At 41.2% G+C, this 20,344-nt stretch overlaps 1 protein-coding gene and 1 pseudogene across 1 annotated transcript in view; both read left to right on the top strand.

Annotated features, from left to right (window-relative positions):
• Positions 1-20,344, top strand: part of LOC139760456 (uncharacterized) — a 220,372-nt gene that overhangs the window by 145,444 nt on the left and 54,584 nt on the right. The window lies entirely within an intron of this gene.
• Positions 8,397-9,846, top strand: LOC139760699 (ATP-dependent RNA helicase DHX15-like; annotated as a pseudogene).

Here is a 20,344-nt window from a genome sequence, read left to right as displayed (position 1 = left end):
ATACATCTCCCACTCATTTGCATTTTTACAATGTTGATATATTTTCAGCATCTCTCATGTGATTTGCTTTTCCTTGGGAATCCATAATCCTTGTCTGACTTTACAGAGTAGAATTCTCAACTTTGCAAAAACAATCATGATGACATTTCATGATAATCATTTAGGAACAACAGTATGGATGATGAGTTTTTTTTTATAATTCCTCATTCCTCATTCGACCCTTATAGTGAATCAGCTGATTTGAGTCTAAACTTTCCATAACCTGATAGTCTTGTGACCCAACTGGTTCAGTTCATGGTTGTAATTTGCCATAATGGCAGGTTTGAGAGTGTCATAACCAGTAAATTGTTACTTTGATAGGTTCATTAATATGAGGCCTGAGCTTCTTAATTCAGTTCAAACATATTCTTAATTATATGAGGCTTTCTTTTTATGTAAGAAAACCTTTTATGATCAAATAGTAGCACAAGAACCACAAACAAGGGCATTTCTGAAACTGTTTCATTAATAGCAGCATGACCTGCCTCATGCAGTTCAAAAGTAGTACATGGTAAGTCCACCAACCTGTTTGGACCATGTTTCCACAATTTCTCGTAACTCAATATGTTAATGCATCCACTGAGTAAGATATCAGATGGATTGTCCTCAATGGACATACCCCTCAAGCTCTCTTGCTCTCAGCTACTCATTTCTTAACATTCACTGTCACTTTTATTGTTACCAATCTATTGGATTGGGATAGAACTGTTCGACTAAATTGAGTTACTCTCAAAAACTGAAACCAATGTAAGTGCTAAATAACCAATTAAATGGACACCAGTTTTTTTTGCAAGGCTTTCAGTTTTAACAGTCATAGATCACATGTTGACAGAGTTGCTATCTTTGTTCGAGACATAACTGATTGACTCTGACCCATGGTAACTACATATGCCATGGCAACTAAGCTTAGACAGATAACAAACAGGATGGTATTGGCAACACTCACCTTCAAAATTTCAACTAAACCCTTTTTTAAATCTGTCTCAGCTCATCCAAATCACATAGAATTTCATTTGGATAGGGACCATCCCCATTGGATGGGCATTTTATATCCAACCAGTATTAGTTATACCAATCCTAACGTGTCAAAAATTGAACAAGTGACAGTTGGCTGCCTTTAGTGATTCTGATAGATTTCACATGCTTATTGTTGACTTTATCAGTGATCACAGTCCATTTCATACATGATGCTGACACTTCAGAAAGACTTTATCCTTAAGGACGTCTCTCAGTTACCTCTTGTGATTTAAGATTGTTAGCTTTCCATGCCTTAAGTGGCATTTTTAAAAAGCATCAGACAATTCCAAGTTGGCAGCACAGGGATTATCAAACAGTTTCCTTTCACTCTTACTCTTTAAGATTTTCTATTTAAAATGTCTCTCCTAGAGGACACTCAGACTCCTTCAAGTATACGTATAGATATAGTGGCCTGCAGAAGAATGGGACTTGAGGTTGACCCAGACATGAGAGCTTCAGATCATGACCTTCTTTTTCAGGAAAGTTTTCCTTTATAAATGTTACTCATGGAAATTCATGGAAATTTCTTATCTTCTAATAAAAGTTCAACCATTGGGAAAGCCTTCGCAACATCATCCTCTTCTAAACTCAACCAATATGTCCTTAGTTTCCAGATGAGCAAAGGGTTGTTTAGCAAACTGTGTCTTTAGTTTATGGGTGAGCAAAGGGTTGTTTAGTAAAAGTATCAGGACCAGATTCACCATTGCAGTTAGACAATACAGGTACATCACCGATTTTCTGGCACTTGGTTTCAAAGCCTTGTCGGATTAACTATTTTGCTGGACCAGCCGTGGTCACGTAATAATAATTCATCAACACACCTCTAACCCACTAATTATACATCTTCCATGTGTCTAAAGTATACCATGGACTGCTAGAAATTTAAATTAATCAAATATCAAGTGTTTAAGCACCCTAAGATGGTAAGTCTGTCCTTAGATTGTTTGAATCCAGTGGTGTATCTAGGGTATGGCAGGTAGGGCAGGTGCCCTGGGTACTGCTTCAAGGGATGTCCCAGTGGCATAATGGCATCCTGGATCTAGACAATGATTCGGATCTTGAAGATTTAGATTTCTTGACCATGAGAACATATCTTTGGCAATTGGAATCACATTGATATCATTATTGGTTCAATAGTTATTCACAAAAATTGATATTTCTGTAGTGGCGTCCTGGATCCAGACAATGATCCGGATGACTCCCAAAATCTAATCAATTGGTCCTTGTGTCATTTCTGACTTTCCCTGAAAATTTCATCAAAATTTGTTCATAACTTTTGTTGAAAGTTGCTCACAGACAAACAAACAAATGCCCGTAAAAGCATAACCTCCTTGGTAGAGGTAATAGAAATTGAAAATATTGGTGTCATATGTTTGGACGGGCACACTTTCAGTGCTTGCCATAGGCGCTATTTCCCCTAGATACGCCCCTGTTTGAATCCTGTGGGGTCTTCTGCGTCTTCTGTTATTAGTGTTTTCCTAGGTGTGCATCACCAGAATAATGCAGTTCCATATGCATTATACACCTGCTCAGGATGGAGGTACAAATTTGTCCACATACTTGGCAGCTCCTTCCTGGTTTGCAGACCGCTTTTTTCCACACACTAATTCATGGAAGTTCCATGATGCTTCTTGAATCTTTGAAGCCATCCTTCACTATAGTCACGCTCATGTTGTAATTTAAGTTCTTTATGGAACAACTTAGCCTGGTCCATCGTCATGCTACCTGACAAAGCCACTCCATTGCTCCAACACTGTTGAAACCATTCCATCATCACTTGATTGTGCTCAGTACTCTTACCATTTTACATGATTTTTCTAATTGTCATTTGCTTCTTGGGATCGCTGTCTGCATAGAATTTCAATGTTTTCTCCCTTTGCTTCTTTATATCATAACAGTTAATTAACCAATACTGTCGATGTCACACAGCTTGCACACCGAAACACCAGGGTCCATTTTTTCAACAGTTCTACTTCATCTTGGATTGATATGGACTGGTGTGTTTATGTTTGACACCATGACTGACACTTTCATATGTCTTAGAAGGCATAGGTAGGGTTAAATTCAAGCAAAATAAGCTAAGAATCTCACAGAATTGTGGTATCACCACCAATGAGTGCAGTCTAAAGAATGTAAATAAGCGCACCTTACACAGAATGCCATCTGTGGCTACCCAGTAAACTAGTGTGGTGGCCGATGTAATTTCAAGTTCTCTCACGTAATTTTGTCTGGACTAAAGGAGGTGCCAAGCCATCAGTTGCTGGAAAATCGGTGGTGTATCTGTACCCCTCAGTGAATCCTGTGCCAGACTCTAATGTGCAAGATTATGACACTGGTCTAAACATTCTTTTTCCTCTTTTACCTTCTCTTTACTTAGAAAAGCAAATGGATTTGTACGTAGCATTTTTGGATCTGGAGAAGGCATATGATAGAGTTGATAGAGATGCTCTGTGGAAGGTATTAAGAATACATGGAGTGGGAGGCAAGTTGTTAGAAGCAGTGAAAAGTTTTTATCAAGCATATAAGGCATGTGTGTGAGTAGGAAGAGAGGAAAGTGATTGGTTCTCTGTGAATGTCGGTTTGCAGCAGGGGTGAGTGATGTCTCCATGGTCGTTGAATTTGTGTATGGATGGGGTTGTTAGGGAGGTGAATGCAAGAGTTTTGGAGAGAGGGGTAATTATGCAGTCTGTTGTGGATGAGAGAGCTTGGGAAGTGAGTCAGTTGTTGTTCGCTGATAACACAGCACTGGTGGCTGATTCGGGTGAGAAACTGCAGAAGCTGGTGAGTGAGTTTGGTAAAGTGTGTGAAAGAAGAAACCTGAGAGTAAGTGTGAATGTAAGCATGGTTATCAAGTACAGTAGAGTTGAGGGACAAGTCAATTGGGAGATAAGTTTGAGTGGAGAAAAAGTGGAGGAAGTGAAGTGTTTTAGATATCTGGGAGTGGATTTGGCAGCGGATGGAACCATGGAAGCGGAAGTGAGTCAGAGGGTGGGGGAGAGGGCGAAAGTTCTGGGAGTGTTGAAAAATGTGTAGAAGGCGAGAACGTTATCTTGGAAAGCCTAAATGGGTATGTTTGAAGGAATAGTGGTTCCTACAATGTTACATGGTTGCGAGGCGTGGGCTATAGACAGAGTTGTGGAGAGGAGGGTGGATGTGCTGGAAATGAGATGTTTGAGGACAATATGTGGTGTGAGGTGGTTTGATTGAGTAAGTAATGAAAGGGTAAGAGAGATGTGTGGTAATAAAAAGAGTGTGGTTGAGAGAGCAGAAGAGAGTGTTTTGAAATGGTTTGGTCACATGGAGAGGATGAGTGAGGAAAGATTGACAAGAGGATATATGTGTTAGAGGTGGAGGGAATGAGGAGAAGTGGGAGACCAAATTGGAGGTGAAAAGATGGAGTGAAAAAGATTTTGAGTGATCGGGGCCTGAACATGCAGGAGGGTGAAAGGCGTGTAAGGAATAGAGTGAATTGGAACGATGTGGTATACTGGGGTTGATGTGCTGTCAGTGGATTGAACCAGGGCATATGAAGCGTCTGGGGTAAATCATGGAAAGTTCTGTGGGGCCTGGATGTGGAAAGGGAGCTGTGGTTTCGGTGCATTATACATGACAGCTAGAGACTTTGAGTGTGAACAAATGTGGCCTTTGTTGTCTTTTCTTAGTGTTACCTTGCACACATGCGGGGGGAAGGGGTTGTCATTTCATGTGTGGCGGGGTGGCGACAGGAATGAATAAGGGCAGACTATGAATTATGTACATGTGTATATATGTATACGTCTGTGTGTGTGTGTGTGTGTGTATATATATATATTTTTTTTTTTTTTTTGCCGCTGTCTCCCGCGTTTGCGAGGTAGCTCAAGGAAACAGACGAAAGAAATGGCCCAACCCACCCCCATACACATGCCTTGATTCAATCCACTGACAGCACGTCAACCCCGGTATACCACATCGATCCAATTCACTCTATTCTTTGCCCTCCTTTCACCCTCCTGCATGTTCAGGCCCCGATCACACAAAATCTTTTCACTCCATCTTTCCACCTCCAATTTGGTCTCCTTCTTCTCCTCGTTCCCTCCACCTCCGACACATATATCCTCTTGGTCAATCTTTCCTCACTCATTCTCTCCATGTGACCAAACCATTTCAAAACACCCTCTTCTGCTCTCTCAACCACGCTCTTTTTATTTCCACACATCTCTCTTACCCTTACGTTACTTACTCGATCAAACCACCTCACACCACACATTGTCCTCAAACATCTCATTTCCAGCACATCCATCCTCCTGCGCACAACTTTATCCATAGTCCACGCCTCGCAACCATACAACATTGTTGGAACCACTATTCCTTCAAACATACCCATTTTTGCTTTCCGAGATAATGTTCTCGACTTCCACACATTTTTCAAGGCTCCCAGAATTTTCGCCCCCTCCCCCACCCTATGATCCACTTCCGCTTCCATGGTTCCATCCGCTGCCAGATCCACTCCCAGATATCTAAAACACTTCACTTCCTCCAGTTTTTCTCCATTCAAACTCACCTCCCAATTGAATTGACCCTCAACCCTACTGTACCTAATAACCTTGCTCTTATTCACATTTACTCTTAACTTTCTTCTTTCACACACTTTACCAAACTCAGTCACCAGCTTCTGCAGTTTCTCACATGAATCAGCCACCAGTGCTGTATTATCAGCGAACAACATATATATATATATATATATGTATACGTTGAGATGTATTTGTTTATTTATTTTACTTTGTCGCTGTCTCCCGCATTAGCGAGTTAGTGCAAGGAAACAGACAAAAGAATGGCCCAACATACACATGTACATACATACATGTCCAGACACACAAATATACATACCTATACATCTCAACGTGTACATATATATACACACACAGACATATACATATATACACATGTACATAATTCACACTCTCTGCCTTTATTCGTTCCCATTGCCACCCCGCCACACATGAAATAACAACCACCTCCCCCTCATGTGCACGAGGTAGCACTAGGAAAAGACATCAAAGGCCACATTTGTTCACACTCAGTCTCTAGATGTCATGTATAATGCACCGAAACCACAGCTCCCTTTCCTAATCCAGGCCCCACAGAACTTTCCATGGTTTACCCCAGATGCTTCACATGCCTTGGTTCAATCCATTGACAGCACGTCAACCCCGGTATACCACATCGTTCCAATTCACTCTATTCCTTGCACGCGTTTCACCCTCCTGCATGTTCAAGCCCCGATCACACAAAATCTTTTTCACTCCATCTTTCCACCTCCAATTTAGTCTCCCACTTCTCCTTGTTCCCTCCACCTCTGACACATATATCCTCTTGGTCAGTCTTTCCTCACTAATTCTCTCCATGTGACCAAACCATTTTAAAACACCCTCTTCTGCTCTCTCAGCCACACTCTTTTTATTACCACACATCTCTCTTACCCTATTATTACTTAATAAGTCAAACGACCTCACACCACATATTGTCCTCAAACATCTCATTTCCAGCACATCCACCCTGCTCCACACAACTCTATCCATAGCCCAAGCCTCGCAACCATATAACATTGTTGGAACCACTATTCCTTCAAGCATACCCATTTTTGCTTTCCGAGATAATGTTTTTGACTTCCACACATTTTTCAACACTCCCAGAACTTTCGCCCCCTCCCCCACCCATTCTTTCATCTGTTTCCTTATGCTACCTCGCTAACGTGGGAGACAGCAACAAAGTATGATATATAATCTTCTCCTTAGAACCCATACTTAACTTTTCATGTATCTTTTTTTTTTTTAGAGGTGGAACTTTCCTGGATTCTTCCTTGATTACTTGTTAAAGTAGATGATTGTGTCCTATTTTTATTTATTTTTTTATTATACTTTGTCGCTGTCTCCCGCGTTTGCGAGGTAGCGCAAGGAAACAGACAAAAGAAATGGCCCAACCTCCCCCATACACATGTATATACATACGTCCACACACGCAAATATACATACCTACACAGCTTTCCATGGTTTACCCCAGACGCTTCACATGCTTTGATTCAATCCACTGACAGCATGTCAACCCCGGTATACCACATTGCTCCAATTCACTCTATTCCTTGCCCTCCTTTCACCCTCCTGCATGTTCAGGCCCCGATCACACAAAATCTTTTTCACTCCATCTTTCCACCTCCAATTTGGTCTCCCTCTTCTCCTCGTTCCCTCCACCTCCGACACATATATCCTCTTGGTCAATCTTTCCTCACTCATTCTCTCCATATGCCCAAACCACTTCAAAACACCCTCTTCTGCTCTCTCAACCACGCTCTTTTTATTTCCACACATCTCTCTTACCCTTACGTTACTCACTCGATCAAACCACCTCACACCACACATTGTCCTCAAACATCTCATTTCCAGCACATCCATCCTCCTGCGCACAACTCTATCCATAGCCCACGCCTCGCAACCATACAACATTGTTGGAACCACTATTCCTTGAAAATAGTTGTGTGATCGTGGTGAATGGACAGATGTCCATGGGAGCTTTACTCATTACTGTTCTTCCATATACTTTATCATATTGAACTCCCTCAAAGATAATCTGATCTTGATAATCCTTTTTGTTTCACTTATACCTGTAGCATTCAACAGTTATGTAACTTCCTCAGTCTGTTTTTGGTATTTATAATAAAAATGTTTGGTGCCTGTGCACATTGCTACTATGTTTTGTACGTTACCCACCACATGCTTAGGTGCTCCTGGGTTTTGACTGTAAAGTGACACCTGTCAAAACTTTCCACAAACTGGCCGAAGTGTGGAACACTTACAGTAACACTTATGATATCAGTTACATTCTGATCACAGTGCTTATCCGCATGCTGAAAGCCTTCTGATTTGAGTTTGTTGGTATCTTTCTCAATACCAGATTTATGGATACTTATGGTAGATCATCAGGTAACAGTAATTTTATTCTAGACTTTCTTTTTCCTAGTTTTATTACTGCTGTAGTAACTGGAAAGGTTCCCACATGAGTCTGTGTTCACAGTGTGTCAATGCTTGATCTCTCTTCCTCATAAGGTCTTATGTTCAGGCCCTGATTGCTCAAAATCTTTTTCACTCCATCCTTCCATTTCCAATTTAGTCTCCTGCTTCTCCTGGTTCCCTCCACCTGTGACACATATATCCTCTTTGTCAACCTTTCCTCACTCATTCTCTCCATATTTTTCAAACCATTTCAACACACCCTCTTCTGCTCTCTCAACCATACTCTTTTTGTTTCCACAGAACTGTATTACCTTTTGATTACTTACTAGATCAAACCACCTCACCCTACATATTGTCCTCAAATATTTCATTTCCAACACATTCACACTCCTCCATACAACCCTATCTATAGCCCAAGCCTTGCAACCTTATGACATTGTTGGAACTACTATTCTTTCAAACATATCCTGTCCATCACTGCTATGCTCTCAGTACCCCAGTGCTTTGTGCACCCTAATGAGGCTAAGAAGGCTGCAGACGAGGCAAAGATGAGATTAGCACACATAGATGGGGACCACCTCACGCTGCTGAATGTCTATCATGCCTTTAAACAGAATATGGAGGATGTCCAGTGGTGCTACGATAACTTTGTCAACTACTGTTCCCTCAAGTCGGCAGACAATGTTCGTCAGCAGTTATCCCATATTATGGACCATTTCAGTCTAAAGCGCACATCTACTGACTTCAGTTCCCATGACTACTATATTAATATTCGCAAGGCATTGGTATCAGGCTTCTTCATGCAGATTGCTCACCTAGAGCGTACTGGGCACTATATGACCATCAAGGATAATCAGGTGGTTCAGTTACATCCATCAACTTGTCTAGATCACAATCCTGAATGGGTTCTTTATAATGAATTTGTCCTAACTGCCAAGAACTACATTCGAACTGTTACAGATATTAAACCTGACTGGCTGATCAGAGTTGCCCCCAACTACTATGACATGCAAAATTTCCCCGTGTGAGGCCCGACGGCAATTAGAGAACATCTTGGCACATTTGGAATCTAGACAGTTCAGAGAAGGATTCTAAATAGTTGTCAAATTGCAAAGGAAAAATCAGGTTCTTTTATTTTCATCTGTGTGTTTGATGTTACTGTTAAGTAACAAATAAATGTTGAAAACCCATCCAGTGAGCCATTATTTGGAAAAAATGCAGATAAAATATGAGAATTATAATTTTGTAGATGGGCGATAACTAACTGGATAATAGAATTTCCGTGGGTGGTATATAACCTTAAGATTTTTCATGTATTGAACATCACTTGATATTTGCAGTCACAGCATGTTGTCTAAATCATGTTTTACGGTGCACCAGTTTTGTGATCACTTACATACGAGAAACATGTTTAACAAAAGTGAGCTTTGGAATAATGGTCAAGTTATGTTTCATTAGTAATATATAGCAAAAAAAGGTACAAACTTTATTTGTTTGGGTCGAGGTGGTGTGCAAAGTGAGAGGGTTAGGGAAAATGATTTGGTAAACAGAGAAGAGGTAGTAAAAGCTTTGCGGAAGATGAAAGCCGGCAAGGCAGCAGGTTTGGATGGTATTGCAGTGGAATTTATTAAAAAAGGGGGTGACTGAATTATTGACTGGTTGGTAAGGTTATCTAATGTATGTATGACTCATGGTGAGGTGCCTGAGGATTGGCGGAATGCGTGCATAGTGCCATTGTACAAAGGCAAAGGGGATAAGAGTGAGTGCTCAAATTACAGAGGTATAAGTTTGTTGAGTATTCCTGGTAAATTATATGGGAGGGTATTGATTGAGAGGGTGAAGGCATGTACAGAGCATCAGATTGGGGAAGAGCAGTGTGGTTTCAGAAGTGGTAGAGGATGTGTGGATCAGGTGTTTGCTTTGAAGAATGTATGTGAGAAATACTTAGAAAAGCAAATGGATTTGTATGTAGCATTTATGGATCTGGAGAAGGCATATGATAGAGTTTATAGAGATGCTCTGTGGAAGGTATTAAGAATATATGGTGTGGGAGGCAAGTTGTTAGAAGCAGTGAAAACTTTTTATCGAGGATGTAAGGCGTGTGTACGTGTAGGAAGAGAGGAAAGTGATTGGTTCTCAGTGAATGTAGGTTTGCGGCAGGGGTGTGTGATGTCTCCATGGTTGTTTAATTTGTTTATGGATGGGGTTGTTAGGGAGGTAAATGCAAGAGTCTTGGAAAGAGGGGCAAGTATGAAGTCTGTTGGGGATGAGAGAGCTTGGGAAGTGAGTCAGTTGTTGTTCGCTGATGATACAGCACTGGTGGCGGATTCATGTGAGAAACTGCAGAAGCTGGTGACTGAGTTTGGTAAAGTGTGTGAAAGAAGAAAGTTAAGAGTAAATGTGAATAAGAGCAAGGTTATTAGGTACAGTAGGGTTGAGGGTCAAGTCAATTGGGAGGTGAGTTTGAATGGAGAAAAACTGGAGGAAGTGAAGTGTTTTAGATATCTGGGAGTGGATCTGTCAGCGGATGGAACCATGGAAGCGGAAGTGGATCATAGGGTGGGGGAGGGGGCGAAAATTTTGGGAGCCTTGAAAAATGTGTGGAAGTCGAGAACATTATCCCGGAAAGCAAAAATGGGTATGTTTGAAGGAATAGTAGTTCCAACAATGTTGTATGGTTGCGAGGCGTGGGCTATGGATAGAGTTGTGCGCAGGAGGATGGATGTGCTGGAAATGAGATGTTTGAGGACAATGTGTGGTGTGAGGTGGTTTGATCGAGTAAGTAACGTAAGGGTAAGAGAGATGTGTGGAAATAAAAAGAGCGTGGTTGAGAGAGCAGAAGAGGGTGTTTTGAAATGGTTTGGGCACATGGAGAGAATGAGTGAGGAAAGATTGACCAAGAGGATATATGTGTCGGAGGTGGAGGGAACGAGGAGAAGAGGGAGACCAAATTGGAGGTGGAAAGATGGAGTGAAAAGGATTTTGTGTGATCGGGGCCTGAACATGCAGGAGGGTGAAAGGAGGGCAAGGAATAGAGTGAATTGGAGCGATGTGGTATACAGGGGTTGACGTGCTGTCAGTGGATTGAATCAAGGCATGTGAAGCGTCCGGGGTAAACCATGGAAAGCTGTGTAGGTATGTATATTTGCGTGTGTGGACGTGTGTATGTACATGTGTATGGGGGGGTTGGGCCATTTCTTTCGTCTGTTTCCTTGCGCTACCTCGCAAACGCGGGAGACAGCGACAAAGTATTAAAAAAAAAAAAAAAAAAATTATAAAGAACAAAACTTGACCACAAATTGTGTATGAGATATACATAAGTATACGTATGTAAGTAGGAGAGATGGCCAGAGAGCGTTATTGGATTACGTGTTAATTGACAGGCGCGCGAAAGAGAGACTTTTGGATGTTAATGTGCTGAGAGGTGCAACTGGAGAGATGTCTGATCATTATCTTGTGGAGGCTAAGGTGAAGATTTGTATGGGTTTTCAGAAAAGAAGAGTGAATGTTGGGGTGAAGAGGGTGGTGAGAGTAAGTGAGCTTGGGAAGGAGACTTGTGTGAGGAAGTACCAGGAGAGACTTAGTACAGAATGGAAAAAGGTGAGAACAAAGGAGGTAAGGGGAGTGGGGGAGGAAGGGGATGTATTTAAGGAATCAGTGATGGAGTGCACAAAAGATGCTTGTGGCATGAGAAGTGTGGGAGGTGGGTTGATTAGAAAGGGTAGTGAGTGGTGGGATGAAGAAGTAAGATTATTAGTGAAAGAGAAGAGAGAGGCATTTGGACAATTTTTGCTGGGAAAAAATGCAGTTGAGTGGGAGATGTATAAAAGAAAGAGACAGGAGGTCAAGAGAAAGGTGCAAGAGGTGAAAAAGAGGGCAAATGAGAGTTGGGGTGAGAGAGTATCACTAAATTTTAGGGAGAATAAAAAGATGTTTTGGAAGGAGGTAAATAAAGTGCGTAAGACAAGGGAGGAAATGGGAACTTCAGTGAAGGGCGCAAATGGGGAGGTGATAACAAGTAGTGGTGATGTGAGAAGGAGATGGAGTGAGTATTTTGAAGGTTTGTTGAATGTGTTTGATGATAGAGTGGCAGATATAGGGTGTTTTGGTCGAGGTGGTGTGCAAAGTGAGAGGGTTAGGGAAAATGATTCGGTAAACAGAGAAGAGGTAGGAAAAGCTTTGCGGAAGATGAAAGCCGGCAAGGCAGCAGGTTTGGATGGTATTGCAGTGGAATTTATTAAAAAAGGGGGTGACTGTATTGTTGACTGGTTGGTAAGGTTATTTAATGTATGTATGACTCATGGTGAGGTGCCTGAGGATTGGCGGAATGCGTGCATAGTGCCATTGTACAAAGGCAAAGGGATAAGAGTGAGTGCTCAAATTTCAGAGGGATAAGTTTGTTGAGTATTCCTGGTAAATTATATGGGAGGGTATTGATTGAGAGGGTGAAGGCATGTACAGAGCATCAGATTGGGGAAGAGCAGTGTGGTTTGAGAAGTGGTAGAGGATGTGTGGATCAGGTGTTTGCTTTGAAGAATGTATGTGAGAAATACTTAGAAAAGCAAATGGATTTGTGTGTAGCATTTATGGATCTGGAGAAGGCATATGATAGAGTTTATAGAGATGCTCTGTGGAAGGTATTAAGAATATATGGTGTAGGAGGCAAGTTGTTAGAAGCAGCGAAAAGTTTTTATCGAGGATGTAAGGCATGTGTATGTGTAGGAAGAGAGGAAAGTGATTGGTTCTCAGTGAATGTAGGTTTGCGGCAGGGGTGTGTGATGTCTCCATGGTTGTTTAATTTGTTTATGGATGGGGTTGTTAGAGAGGTGAATGCAAGAGTTTTGGAAAGAGGGGCAAGTATGCAGTCTGTTGTGGATGAGAGAGCTTGGAAAGTGAGTCAGTTGTTGTTCGCGGATGATACAGCGCTGGTGGCTGATTCATGTGAGAAACTGCAGAAGCTGGTGACTGAGTTTGGTAAAGTGTGTGAAAGAAGAAAGTTAAGAGTAAATGTGAATAAGAGCAAGGTTATTAGGTACAGTAGGGTTGAGGGTCAAGTCAATTGGGATGTAAGTTTGAATGGAGAAAAACTGGAGGAAGTAAAGTGTTTTAGATATCTGGGAGTGGATCTGGCAGCGGATGGAACCATGGAAGCGGAAGTGAATCATAGGGTGGGGGAGGGGGCGAAAATCCTGGGAGCCTTGAAGAATGTTTGGAAGTCGAGAACATTATCTCGGAAAGCAAAAATGGGTATGTTTGAAGGAATAGTGGTTCCAACAATGTTGTATGGTTGCGAGGCGTGGGCTATGGATAGAGTTGTGCGCAGGAGGGTGGATGTGCTGGAAATGAGATGTTTGAGGACAATGTGTGGTGTGAGGTGGTTTGATCGAGTAAGTAATGTAAGGGTAAGAGAGATGTGTGGAAATGAAAAAGAGCGTGGTTGAGAGAGCAGAAGAGGGTGTTTTGAAATGGTTTGGGCACATGGAGAGAATGAGTGAGGAAAGATTGACCAAGAGGATATATGTGTCGGAGGTGGAGGGAACGAGGAGAAGTGGGAGACCAAATTGGAGGTGGAAAGATGGAGTGAAAAAGATTTTGAGTGATCGGGGCCTGAACATGCAGGAGGGTGAAAGGCAGGCAAGGAATAGAGTGAATTGGATCGATGTGGTATACTGGGGTTGAGGTGCTGTCAGTGGATTAAATCAGGGTATGTGAAGCGTCTGGGGTAAACCATGGAAAGTTGTGTGGGGCCTGGATGTGGAAAGGGAGCTGTGGTTTCGGGCATTATTGCATGACAGCTAGAGACTGAGTGTGAACGAGTGGGGCCTTTGTTGTCTTTTCGTAGCACTACCTCGCACACATGAGGGGGAAGGGGGATGGTATTCCATGTGTGGCGAGGTGGCGATGGGAATGAATAAAGGCAGACAGTGTGAATTGTGTGCATGGGTATATATGTATGTGTCTGTGTGTGTATATATATATATGTGTACATTGAGATGTATAAGTATGTATATTTGCGTGTGTGGACGTGTGTGTATATACATGTGTATGGGGGTGGGTTGGGCCATTTCTTTCGTTTGTTTCCTTGCGCTACCTCGCAAACGCGAGAGACAGCGACAAAGCATAAATGAAATGAAAATATATATATTATTATTATTATTATTATTATTATTATTATTATTATTATTATTATTATACTTTGTCGCTGTCTCCCGCATTAGCGAGGTAGCGCAAGCAAACAGATGAAAGAATGGCCCAACCCACCCACATACACATGTATATACATACATGTCCACACATGCTCATATACATACCTATACATCTCAACGTATACATACATCTATATGCATGCACACAGACACATACATGTATACAAATGTACATAATTCATACTGTCTGCCCTTATTCATTCCCGTCCCCACCCCGCCACACATGAACTGACAATCCCCTCCCCCTGCATATGCATGAGGTAACACTTCAGAAAAGACAACAAAGGCCACCTTCGTTCACACTCAGTCTCCAGCTGTCATGTATAATGCACCGAAACCACAGCTCCCTTTCCACATCCAGGCCCCACAAAACTTTCCATGGTTTACCTCAGACACTTCACACATCCTGGTTCAATCCATTGACAGCACGTCGACCCGGGTATACCACATCATTCCAATTCACTCTATTCCTTGCACGCCTTTCACCCTCCTGCATGTTCAGGCCCCGATCACTCAAAATATTTTTCAATCCATCTTTCCACCTCCAATTTAGACTCCCACTTCTCCTCGTTCCCTCCACCTCTGACACATGTATCCTCTTTGTCAATCTTTCCTCGCTCATTCTCTCCATGTGACCAACCCATTTCAAAACACCCTCTTCTGCTCTCTCAACCACACTCTTTTTATTACCACACATCTCTCTTACCCTTTCATTACTTAATCAAACTACCTGACACCACATATTGTCCTCAAACATCTCATCTCCAGCATATCCACCCTCCTCCGCACAACTCTATCTATAGCCCATGCCTCGCAACTGTATAACATTGTCTGAACCACTATTCCTTCAAGCAAACCCATTTTTGCTTTCCAAGATAACGTTATTGCCTCTCACCTGAGCCAGGCAGCCATTTTCTCGAACAACCCTTTGGGATGGATGAACAGCTGGGTTGACTGTGGAACCAGGATTCAGACCTGTGCGCTCAACCCTTGGTGTCCTGTGAATACGTTTTTGTTAGGAATGGTAACTGCCACACCACAGGAGGTGAAGTGTTGTAGATACCTGGGAATGGATGTGGTATTGATTGGATTCATGGGAGCTGAAGTGAGCCGTAGGGTGGTAAGGGGAAAAGAACATTAAGAAATATGTGGAAGAGAGTTCACTATCTTTAAAGGCATGGATGCTTATGTTTGTTTGTTTAATAGTCCTGTTGGTGTTGTATGAATGCAAGGTGTGGGTCTTAAATAAAGATATAGAGAAAGGGCGAATGTACTGGAAGTGAAATGTTTGAGGACAAGTGGTGCAAAGGGGGGGATTGATCAAATAAGAAATGATAGGTAAGAAAGCTGTGGTAGGAAGAGGAGTACATACAGGAGAGCTGAAGAAGGTGTGGTGAATAGCTTGGACATGTTGGAAAGGAAGAGGGGGAGAGAGTGCCTAAGAGGGTTTATATGTTAAAATGGAGGGAGCCTGGAAAGGGGGAAACCAAGGAATGATGTTTTGAGTGTTCAGGGCCTGAACATGCAGGAGGAAGTGAAGCAAGGGATAGAGCAAATTGGAGTGATGTGGTAGATGGGAGATGATGAGCAGTCAGTGTGTTGAAACAGGGCTTATGAATCAGTCAGATGAAACCACAGGTACGTCTATGGGACCTGGTTATGGATGGGGCTCTTGTATCATTGCTTTATACATGACAAATAGAGTGCTCCTGGTGCTGCCTTGCTAATTTGGAATTGGCAGATGTATGGAAAAACAATCAAGAAAAGTTAAGAAAATGAATTGGGTAAGCTATCCTTCTTTGTTGCTGTATAGACATTTAAATTTTGCCTGCCAGCTGTACAGTGTACTGCCTGAGCTGTTGCTGATGACTTGACACTTATATTTTATTTTATAATGAGTTACACACTACACAATTTTGAAGACCTTTTAAAACATGATAAGCAATGAATGATAAATACTGATTATGTAAAATTCCTTGCATTGCTCCAAAAAGTTTTTTCATGGGGCTTTTTCATAATTTTCAGATGTGCTCCTTATTTATCACATTTTATTCATATAGTATTCAGATTTATACATTATTCACAACTTTATACACAGAATTTTCACTTGCTGCACAATGTCCTGAGCCATCTATTTGTATGCCTGTCCACATAATGTAGAGTATCATACTCTTTCATCTATATCATGATCAAGTTCAGTTTCTTGGTATGATTAAAATCATGTTCAGCATCCACTGAATCAATGCCATTATCATTAGTGTTCCAGAGGTATCACTAATATGCTGGGTTGGGCATAACTGGCTTTAGCAGAAAGTGGTGAACACACACACACACTTGGGAAGGATGTGACAATTCCTTCCCCATGTTGTATGGGTAATTGACACTGCAGGATTTTTCCCTGATGCTAATTATAGTTTCTTGTGACATAAGGCATCTCAGCATGCAGAAAAAGTGCTTTCAGATTCATATAAGTGGAAGAAGAGGCAACTCGTAAAATTATGGTTGCAATCTCTTGCAGAAATTAAAGGGTTAAAGAATTACCATAGGCTATGGAATTGCTAGATGCAGTTTCAGTGTTAAAAGAAGGGGGAAGAATTGGTGGTTATAATCAAGGCATAAAGGGATGACATGTTATGGTTATATTTGATTTGGGTTCGCTTAGCCATGAGGAACTTCGGAAAGCAGAGAAAAATAGAGACAAGGTGAAATTTAGTGGAGTATATATGAGATGTAATGGACCTAAGGAAGAGAGGGAGGAAGCAAGGAATAAGATGAAAGTCAGAAAACTGGAGATGCCAAATGAGGAAAGATGATCAGCGTGGTAATGTCATACTGAAAGTAGTGTAACTGATGATACTGGATCAGTAGTTGATGGTATAAAGCTGGATATCAAAGATCATATTATGGAAGAAGCACCTGATATTGTTGGCGTCATGGAAATAGACCTTGCTAAAAAAAAATAGGATCTCATCTGTTCTGGCCAGAGGGGTGCATGAAGATAATGAGGGAGTGAAAAGGCAGAATTGGAGGAGGATTTACCCTCTCAATAAAGATAGCCATGTTTCAGGAACTATAGGAACTATAGGAAGAACTATAGGAAGGTGAAATTTAGTGGAGTATATATGAGATGTAATGGACCTAAGGAAGAGAGGGAGGAAGCAAGGAATAAGATGAAAGTCAGAAAACTGGAGATGCCAAATCAGGAAAGATGATCAGCGTGGTAATGTCTTACTGAAAGTAGTGTAACTGATGATACTGGATCAGTAGTTGATGGTATAAAGCTGGATATCAAAGATCATATTATGGAAGAAGCACCTGATATTGTTGGCGTCATGGAAATAGAACTTGCTAAAAAAAACAAGATCTCATCTGTTCTGGCCAGAGGGGTACATGAAGATAATGAGGGAGTGAAAAGGCAGAATTGGAGGAGGATTTACCCTCTCAATAAAGATAGCCATGTTTCAGGAACTATAGGAAGATTGCCTGTTCATGTGATACATAAGAAGAAGAGCACCTTAACAAAAAAGTGCATGGTGATGTTGACATTATATAATCCTTCAAAGAGTTTTAACAGTCTAAAACATACAATGAAAATAGTAAAGAAATAATTTGGATGGTACAGGAAATGGTAAATCATGCACTTATCAGTGATGGTAAAGTATTAAAGATGGGGAATTTTATTTACAGAAAATAAGGCTGGAGACATTTAGATTCTCAGGGGTCATAGGGACAGGTTTTTCACTGGAGATTATCAGATTCTCTAGGGTTTTGGAGACAAGTTTTTGAATGGAGATATCTAGATTATTTAGGGTCATGGAGGCAAGTTTTTGGAGTGTATAAAGGAGAGTTTCAAATAGCATTATATCAGGGATCAAACTAGTATGAGAGGGACTGCTACACCATAATTGCTAGACGATATCATTACAAATTCTAGAATGGATATTAAACATATATACGATATACCAGTTTGAAAAAAACTAGCATGTAATGCCCAAGGTTGACTCTCTGATGGATGAGGATGCTCAGAGAGCAGAGATGACAAGAACAAAAGAGATTTTTTTTCATATTTGAATGTTGTGTCCTGCATTAGCATGGTAGCATTAGGAACAGTGAAAAAACTTCATTCGCTCGCACCCATTCTTAGCTGCCACGTGTAATACACCAAAACCACAGACCCTTGTCCACATCCAGACTCGTGGTTTACCCCAGTTTCTTCATATGCCCTGGTTAAGTCCATTTACAGCACAATACCCATTGTTTACCACATTGCTCCATTTCACTCTAACCTCATGAAAACTACACAAACTTCAACAATTCCTATGGTAACTTAGATTGGGAAATGTTGTTCATTGCTAGGAGCCAGAATATTGTGATGAGAACCTCTGCAAAGTATGACCATGGGTACCATAAGCCTCGAATATGGAGGGATGATTAATAAAGAGGATGAATCACATAATAAAGGATGTCAAAAAGCAGAGGAGCTTCGAGATGTGCAGTGGCGAAGATACAGGCAGCACTTCAGCTACCCAGCAAGTACAAAGTGTAAGAGAGCAAGGAATGTGTATATCATTATAAGAGAGAGGAGCAAAGAGACTTTGAAAAGAATACTGTGGACAAGGCTGCAGATCCAAAACTTTTTCATATATTACTCAGGGCTAAATTGTCAGTTAAAGAGCAGTTAATCAGGCTAAGGGATTCAAGAGAACATATTGAGAGTGGTGTTTGGATATGTGATGAACTGAATGACAAGTTCAAATGTGCTTTCCTGTTGGAAAACTTCATAGCCCCAGCACCGGTGAGATGAAATAGGGAGAAGGTTTAGGGAAGCATTGAGGTATCTTGAGACACTGTTCAAGATGTCACTAAAGAAAGGCAGAGTGTCAAGGAAGTGGAAAAAGTAAAACATCTTACCTTGATACTTGATACTGTACAACATGGGAGGGATAATTTAGAACCTGGGTCACCAGGCAGGAATATGGAGGAAACTCCCTCGGAAAGATAAAAGATTAACTCGGTGGAAGGGAATAAAGGATGCATGTCTGAGGAGCCTTCTCCAAATGGGCCAAAGTGACCAGCTGAGCGCCATAAAGTTCTGTTCTGGGACAAGCACTCTTTTTTGATCAATATAAATGACTTGCCTAAAGGTATGGACTCTGATCTGGATATATTTGCAGATGATGCAAAGGTCATGAGTGAAGTGAAAAGCAAGGAGGATTGCATCAACCTCTCAGGGGACCAAACCTGAACAGAATCTAAAGTTGGTCTGATACATGGGTGGTGAAGCTCAGCCTAAGTAAATTAATGAGGATGGGACACAGTGAAAGAAGGTGTCAGTATAATTATCCTCAAACAGAAATAAATTTCAGGGTTCATTGTGTGAGAAGGACTTGGGAGTCTGAATCATAACCAACCTGTTGCCAAAGTCTAACAATAGGAGAATGATTAAGTGGACAAACAATCTTGTGGCAAATATTAGAATAGCTTTGAAGTATATGCATAAGGAATTGATTAGCAGGCTCCTCAAAAACTAAAATATGCTTCTCAAGTTTGGTCGCAGTACTTAGCGCAAAAAGGTAATAGAAATGGGCCAGAGGAGGGCAAAATGGTTGGCATCAAAGATAAGATCTTTCAGTCGAGTTACAGGGAAAGGCTGGAGGCTTTAAATTGATGAGTGAGGGGTGCCCAGGTTACAACCTTAAGTTTTTAAAAGAGATTAATGGCTTAATAATCAGTTCTGTGAGAGATGCAGGGATAGAGCATCTTCATCATAAATGTCCTTAGTCCTTGTCAGTTGCCCTGCTGCATATATTCATCTCTTCTGCAGTCCACCTCTCCTTCTTGTACCTTATTTGATAACTGTCTGTTCTTGTCCAGCCTGTCAACTGTCATGCAGGAGGTCCTTTATGGAAATAGCATCATGAAAATTCAGACTTTTTAATGATTTCTTTATGGAATATAACCTTCTCACATCTTCATTTTTCATTGTCTTTTCTCTAAATTTAATTATGCAAGACAAGTTTTCCATCAATACATCTGTTACTTTTGGCGTATTCTGAGCTATAAACACTTGACTTTCACAATTTATCCATCACATCA

The sequence above is a fragment of the Panulirus ornatus genome, chromosome 37 (genome assembly GCF_036320965.1).
Source record: "Panulirus ornatus isolate Po-2019 chromosome 37, ASM3632096v1, whole genome shotgun sequence".
Lineage (NCBI taxonomy): Eukaryota > Metazoa > Arthropoda > Malacostraca > Decapoda > Palinuridae > Panulirus > Panulirus ornatus.
Note: the sequence above shows the minus strand (reverse complement) of the source record. Positions and strands in the feature narration are given on the sequence as shown.